The sequence below is a fragment of the Staurois parvus genome, unplaced genomic scaffold, assembly GCF_062004578.1.
Source record: "Staurois parvus isolate SC_StPar_1 unplaced genomic scaffold, SC_StPar_1.0 ptg000147l, whole genome shotgun sequence".
Taxonomy (NCBI): domain Eukaryota; kingdom Metazoa; phylum Chordata; class Amphibia; order Anura; family Ranidae; genus Staurois; species Staurois parvus.
In genome coordinates this window covers 10,561,544-10,569,382 of record NW_028317943.1, presented here as the reverse complement: position 1 = coordinate 10,569,382, position 7,839 = coordinate 10,561,544, and positions in this window count along the sequence as shown.

The window sequence follows — 7,839 nt, the reverse complement described above, 5'->3', positions numbered from 1 at the left end:
ACTTAGCCTTTAAGCAAAAACCTTCTCCTGCATCGCTAAATGTCCATTTTACCAGATCAGTGGGAGTTTTCTGGGCATTTTGGCACCAGGCCTTGGAAGCCCAACTGTGTAAGGCTACCACAGAAGTTCATACTTTCTCAAAGTTTTACCAGGTGGACATCCAACCATCTTCAGCTTTTGAGTCTTTTGAATCCTGTTGTTTTGGAGGCTGGTTAGCACAGTTCTATTTCCTTATTTGTTGCCCACCCTTCTAATTCATTGCTTGGAGACATCCCATGATATATGAATATTATGTCTGTCTCTGGCAAAGGAATACTTTCATTTCCTCTAGGTAAAGCATTGGATCCCATATCAAATGACTTTCTTTGAACATTTGTGTCAGCATGCCTCCGGGGCCCTCGGCACACCCGTCATCCGCATCCCTCTCTTATATGTCTAAATGGGAGTGGGACCACCTCCAGTCCCCCATAGATCTGGAGGAGTGGAGTAAGGCTTGGAAAACAGTTGCCAAATGCTCTTTCAACACTAATACACTTGAGGCTGTGTATAAGGTTCTTTTAAGGTAGTACTTGGTCCCTGCCTGCTTCGGACATGCTTACCCCAGGTGTAGTGACAGATGCTTTCGTAATTATGGACAACGGGGGGGGGGGGTCCTGCATATCTGGGGGTCTTGCCCTAGAATGGTGGGGTTCTGGTCTTGGGTTTTTGGCCTGCTCCAAACATTGTTCTATCTGATGGTCCATAAAGGCACAAAGTTGGCCCTATTGCATTGTCTGATACCCAGCCTATACACACCCAAGCAGAAGCTGGCTACTTATCTTTTTATTTCAGCCAAACAGACCATAGCCCAGGCATGGAAGCTCTGCACATTGCCTTCCAAGAGGTGAAGACACACATAACCGCTATGATGCTCCATAAGCAGATGTCAAGTATTCTAAATGACTCACACTCCAAATTGCTCATGGTCTGGGAACCATGGATCACCTATGAGTTGTCCACACTCCAACTGGCCTGCTCAGGTCTAATCTGACTGCTACCTTCAGAGCCTCCGAGCCTGAGATGTCTTCTTTTTCTCCTAACCCCCCCCCCCCCCTTTTTTTCTCTTCTCTTGACTATGATCCTTTCTTATTCCCTTCTACTCTCCTTTCTGGTTCCTTTCTATTTTCGTTCATACAGTTGCCATCCCATGGGGATGGCTGCAGGAAAAGGGCCACCTCTGCAGTGACTGTGAGTAAGCTTTAGTGATATGGCTTTTTTGCATTTACTACTTACAGGTATCATCCCTATGATTTAGAGATATTTGTTGTTGGCTACCATGTAACCCATGCTGATTATTCTGTAATACCTGATCATTGTTTAGCCCCTATATGGGCGATTTAGATACTTGCTTTTGTTGTCTTATGCCAATTTACAAAACCAATAAAATATTGAAACAGAATGTTCCTGTATCCTGCACTGTACAATTGAGATAAAAGGAATTTGACTTACCTGTAAATGCAATATCTGGACTACAGGACACAGGCCACCCTTCCTTCCCTTTCTTTACTCAGCATTACTTGCTATAAAACTGAAGACTCACTAAGTGGGTTAGTGGGACATGTTTTCAAAAGCTTGCCAGTGTCCATTCACATGAAGGTACACGCTGTAACCCATGTTGTATGAACATGTTGACTGTGTCTTGTACTATACTCCAAGATTTACAAAATACAGTATATGTGGACCTAACTGTACCTTTGTGTTTCCTGAAACATAGCAAATTTTAACTTTTGAGTGCAAGTTCACTTTAGGAAGTTGATTATACTAAATAGACTGTAACGTTTTTACATTTTAATGTTAATGTTTTGTCACCTTCTTGGCCACTAAGGACAGTTTCCATAAAAGTCTATTAAAGGAAGTCCCAGTTCAGAAAGCCTGTGGATGCAGCATACCACTGTCTGTCTCATTTCTTTGCTGTCTGGTAATTCTTATTTTTCTAGTGTGCACCTTCTCAGGCTGAATTTAAGTGAGGTAAAACAGGTTTAAATTGTGGCTAAGCTAGTACGGATTGAATCAGCAATATTTTTTGTATGGTAAAGATGAGAATGACACATGAATAAAATATAACTATAAAAAGGGTTTGTCCAGGGGAGGGACCTATGCATGGCGCTGTGAGCAGTGTGTGCTCCGGGCGCCCGCCATGTTCGAATGGTGTCTGAAGGCATCCCTGTCCCTGACTACCCTGAGTCTGAGTACCCTGGAATAACCAGTACCAACCAGCAGAGCCCTAGCAGTTGGGAAATGTGAGGTGGCCAGTGTGGGTCAGATGGTCCTGGTGGTTGCTGGTGGGAGCAGAGGACCTCCCTGGAGTTGGATCCACTGAGCGGCCGGAGGACCTGTGGGAGGCGGCTGTAAGGGAACCCGGAGGAACAAGAGGAGGAGAAGGAGGCTTGGCAACAAGGCAGGAGAGGACCTCCCATACTGCAGGGAAGTCGGAAGGGTCTGGGAAAGCAGGGAGGCTCTACGGATGGAGAATAGCCTGAGTGTGGGAAGGATACCCCCCTTGGGAGGAGACACCAAGCATAAGTGATCTAGAAACCCCCTGGATCTCCAGTAATGCACACAGTCCCCCCATAGATGTATTCGGAAGTCAGATGTGGAGTGAATAGAGACTGATGAGTCTTGAATGGTGGGCACAGAAGGTGATGGTGAGTCGCCGTGGGTAATGGCAGGACTTTTAATCTGTTGTCATATCTGATGCCTATGTTTTTGTGATAAATCATATTTAAATGCGTCTGAGCTGATGGGGGAGACAGAGGACTAACTTTGGGGGGCTCTCTTAGATCGATGGTGGATCTTAGCACTTGCTGCTAAGTTAATTGAAAAATTGATAGAAGGGGCAGTTAAAGGACTTTCCCTGGGGGGACATTTGTATAACAGAGAACCAGTGTGGAGATGAACAGGAGATTAGCAAGCTGATAGTCACAGGTATCCTGAGATAACAAGAAAAGTAATAAGTGAGCTGAACTAGGAATGAAGGGCAAACAAGCTAAAGGAGGGGGCTTAAAAACCCCCAACCGAATGTGAAGGCTACAACAATTAAAAATTATATGCCCCTGCAGGAGAAATGTCCAGAGAATCAGGAATTCAGGAAAAACAACAAGTAGGAGTCAGAAAGTTTGATGGTGACCATTCCAGACTGTCAGTTTAGTCCTGGAAGAGAACCTGATTAACAAATCAATAAGCGTGGAAAGCATCATGGAACAGAGCTTCACAGAACAGTAAGTCATGTTAAAAAATACCAACAAAAATTGACATGGTGGAAATGTTTGCAAAAATGGAGAAGTGTCTGAAAAATGAAATGGGAGTACTACGCAATGACCTGGGATGGATACTAACGTGAATGGAAGAGATAAAAGAGAGAATGGAAGTACATACTGATTAATAAATTGAAGACGCAGGTGGAGGAGATGCGTAGAGAACAGAGAAAGTTATCATATAAGTTAGAGGACCATGAGAACCATGATAGAAGAAAGAACTTAAGAATCTGGGGCCTCCTAGAAGAAGATCAGACATAGGATCTAGAGGAGAAAATAAAGAGAGTATGTAACTCAATATTGGGAAAACCAGCATCAGAAAAATTGCAAATTGAGAGAATACACAGGATTAGACATCCTTCAGGAGTAGCAGCACACAGTCCTAGAGATGTGATAGTTCGATTCCATCATTTCACAGATAGGGAAAGAATATGGAAAAGTCAGCGCGACTCTACTGATATAAAGTATGAGGAAACAAAATTGCATGTTTTTGTTGACATCTCTCCAGAGATACTGGCAAGAAGAAGATCCTTGAAACCATTACTGGAACATATGAGAGAGAAAAAAGACCGTTATAATTGGGGCTTTCCAGCATGCTTGATTGGCTGGAAAGATGGGAAATCAGCAAGATTGAGGTTCCCTTAGGACTTTAGTGACTTCTGTGAGAAACTTGACTTATACAAAAAATAAAACTTGAAGGGTGGTCAGAGAGACTTAATGTGAGCGGGGGGCAGGGGGTATGAAAATGGCAGCGGGTAACTACGAAGAAGAAGTAGGGAGAAAGGGTGTAGCAGAGGGAGGTTGGTGGATAAAGTTGGAGAATGGGGATAGAGGGGTAGGGAGGAGAGTCCCTAGGCATAGGGTGGAAGAGGAGACATGGTTCCTCTATTTTCTCTCCTCCCTTCTCTTCTTTTTGTTTTTTTTCTTCTCCCCAGGGGCGGACTGACAACTCATGGGGCCCCCGGGCAATAGGGGATCATGAAGCCCCTGTGTCCTTGCCCAAACTCAAAAAAGCCTATGAAAAAGGTACCAGGGGCATCTCATGGGGCCCCCTTCTGACCCCGGGCGCTCGAGCAGTGCCCAAGTTTCCAAATGGTTAGTCCACCCCTGCTTCTCCCCCCTCCGACATTCCCCGACCCTTTCCCAGTCTTGCCATGGTTTCCCCTGCTCTTGGTACCTTTCTGCCTAGGTGTGCTGATCGTTGGCATAGAGGGAGAGATAAAGAAAATTTAATTCAGGCAGACAGCCCAGAGGCTAGACATGCTGTCAGACTCCAATCTAACTAATGTCATGAACTAGGGATTGGAGTGGACGTGTGTGCTTTGAGCCTCACCACATATTAGAAATCCCTAGTGGAAATGATGCACAACAGATTCCAGGGCATTTTGTAGGCCATGAGGGTTTTAGGGGAGGGGGGTTTGGGGAGGGAGAGGGTGGAGGGATGGGGGGGTCATCGGGGGAGTGCGGAGGAGAGGGTAAGAGGTGGGGGGAGTTAGTTGGGGGGGGGGGAAGGTCCAGTTCTTGAGTTGTCTATATCTGTGTCCCTGGTGTGGGAAAATTGATAAGATAGAGAAGGAATATTACAAATGAGTTTGATGAAGTTCATGACTTATAATGTGAGAAGATTAAACTCCCCGAGAAGATAAAAACACATAAGATTATTTGGGAAATATACCAACACTTCATAGACGTAGTGTTTCTACAAGAGACACCCATAACTTATGATACAAATGTTAAGTTATACTCAAAGTACTATCCAACATGGTATTATGCTGATTCCCCAGTTAAAAGGGTTAAAGGAGTAGCAATCGGGTTTTCAAAAAACATTAGCTTCACCCTGGAGGGGAGAGTGAATGAAAAGGAGATAGGCTACCTGGGAATAAAATTAATGCCCTCAATAAAAAGCTTATACCAGGCAAATGACATCCCCTTTAATAAATGAAATAAAGGATGAGCTGGGGAGACTCTCAAAAGGTGGTGATAGTCCCAAAAATTCTTTACAAGTTTCATATGCTCCAAATAAGCCTGCCAGGGTCTTTTTTCGGGGTAATAAAGAAATTGATACTTAGGTTTATATGGGCTAATAAGAAACAGAGAATTAGATATGTTGTATAGTGTAGGGTGAAAAGGAATGGTGGATTGGGCTTGCCTAATTTTAGGAAATATTATTTAGCGGTATTATTAACATGAATAGTAGATTGGACATTTAATTCACTAGGTAAAGGATGGGTAAATATGGAAGGAACACTAAGGCACAGTTAGGGAAGATTGTATGGATACCACATACATTTCGAAAACTAGATGAGAATATTAGTCTTTTAACAAAAAAAGTTAAATGTTTGGAATAGAATGTATAAGCAGAGAGGATGCAAATATCATTCTGCACTGATTCCTTTGGTGGGTATGGAGTATTTCCCTCCAGGGAGGGATATCATTTTTGGTAAATGGATTAAAGATACAAATGCTCATTTTGAAGGACATTTTGATTTTGGGAAATTTACACACATTCCAAGAGCTAAGGGAAAAAAGCGATTTATTTACACATTAGATGAGTGGCGATATGGACAATTAGGACATTTTGTTTCATCACTCCCTCATCCACTGAGGACTGAGGAGGATTTATATCCATTTGAAAAATAAGCTGAATGTTAATACAGCTCCAAAACAAGCCACCTCTAGAATATATAAGATCCTCATAGATATGGAGGGATCTGATCCTCCCGGATTCTTGGAAAAATGGGAAGGGGAGCTTAGAACAAAACTGAAGGAACAAAAAAGGATAAAATATTTAAATTAACACATGAGGTGACAAATATGAGCACAGTAGAAAGGAACTATAATTGCTTGATGAGATGGTATATTACACAGAGTGTGGCACATAAGCAGCAAGCTGCTGTTTAACCTTTATGTTAGAGAAGTTGTGGGAAAAAGGATACAATGACACCCATGTGGTGGGATTGCCCAAAAATACAGGATTTTTGGAATCATGGTATCCAGGAAATTAGTGGGACTACTATACAAATGGACCCATGGAAGTGTATTTTATTTTGAGTTTGTAGGCAAACAGTGTAAAAACTATTATTATACCATTTAATTATTGTGGCCAAGGGTCTGATCCCCAGGTTTTGACAAGCCACCAAGAATAATTGATTGGTTAAATAGAGTGGAAAACATTTTTAGGATGGAGGAGCTGTGTCATTAGGAGGAAGATAAAATGGAAGTACTCAGGAAAATGTGGGGTTGCTGGTAAGAATTTAAAACATCTAAGAGATACTTGGAACTGGCTGGAAGTTCAGGGAGAAAAAGCCTGGAGAGAGCATGATGGAGAACCTGAAAGTAAAAGTGGGTGTGAGAAGGAAAGAGACATAGATAATGATAGATAAATATAAGAGGAGTAATAAATTAGTTAATTAGACCTGGACAGGGGTTGTTTGGAGGGGGTAGTGGGAGGAAGGGTGGGAGACAAGAAGTTGTAAAAGAGATTTATGTGATTGTACTGCTGATTGTGAATTTTAATGGGTTGTTATATTTTTGTACTGGAAAATTTAAGAAAAAGATAAAAAAAAGGGTTTGTCCATATGGAAGATTTCTATATTTGTAGCAGTTTATAAAGTGGGAAAAATGTCAATAAAACAGCAGCTGTGAATCCCTCATGTAAACGATGATGAGATTTGTAATAAAAGAAAAAGAAATTCTTGAGTTTTTAGAGAAAATCTGTTGGTTTTAAAATGTCCTATGATGCTGGGTACTGCACAGATTACTTACTGCAGAAGACTACAATTTCAATAGGAAGCTGCTTGTAAAACTGCTTAACATTTGTACAGTTCATATACTATACATGGGTGGGCAATGACTATAGACATTAAGCACCCTTCTTAGTGCAGTTTACTTTTGACTATGCAAGCAGGACTAGAAGCCTTTGGCCTTGGGGAAAGTAGAATCAAGTGGCCCTTTCATGGTAGTGACAAGTTTTTGTAGACTAAAGAAATTGTTCTGCTACACAAAGCATGTATTATTTATGGGCATGGTGAAAAGTGGGTGTTACTGAAGGATTTTGACTATTTTAAAGAAAAAAACCTTTCTCATCTCTCAGAAGACACTTTGTGGTTCCTGAGCAAATCAGTCTAGGTTTCATTTTTACAGAATGCTAAACAAAATGTGAGCTTTTCCCAAAACCCAGTTATAGTCCATGTGTGGGGGGGGGGGATTTCATATTCAAATGTTTTTTTTTGAATAATAAACAAACTATTGTAAAAAGAAGCATAGGAAGCTGGCACTGACAAGGGGGAGATGTGCACCAATAGCAAAATTTTAAAAAATTAACAGAACAGGGAGAGGGCCTGCTCCTTGTGGCTTCAATGGCTACATTGCAGATATACAAATCCTTTGAATTACAGGCTTTGGGGAATGTTTTAAAGTTGTAAATGGTGTTACTGAACAGCACAATGTTCACAGACAGCTTCAGGGCAGCCAGTTAAGGCCTAAGCAACAGAAGGAATTTATTATTTGACTCAACCATATTTGCTCAATGTCTCAATTCCACTAT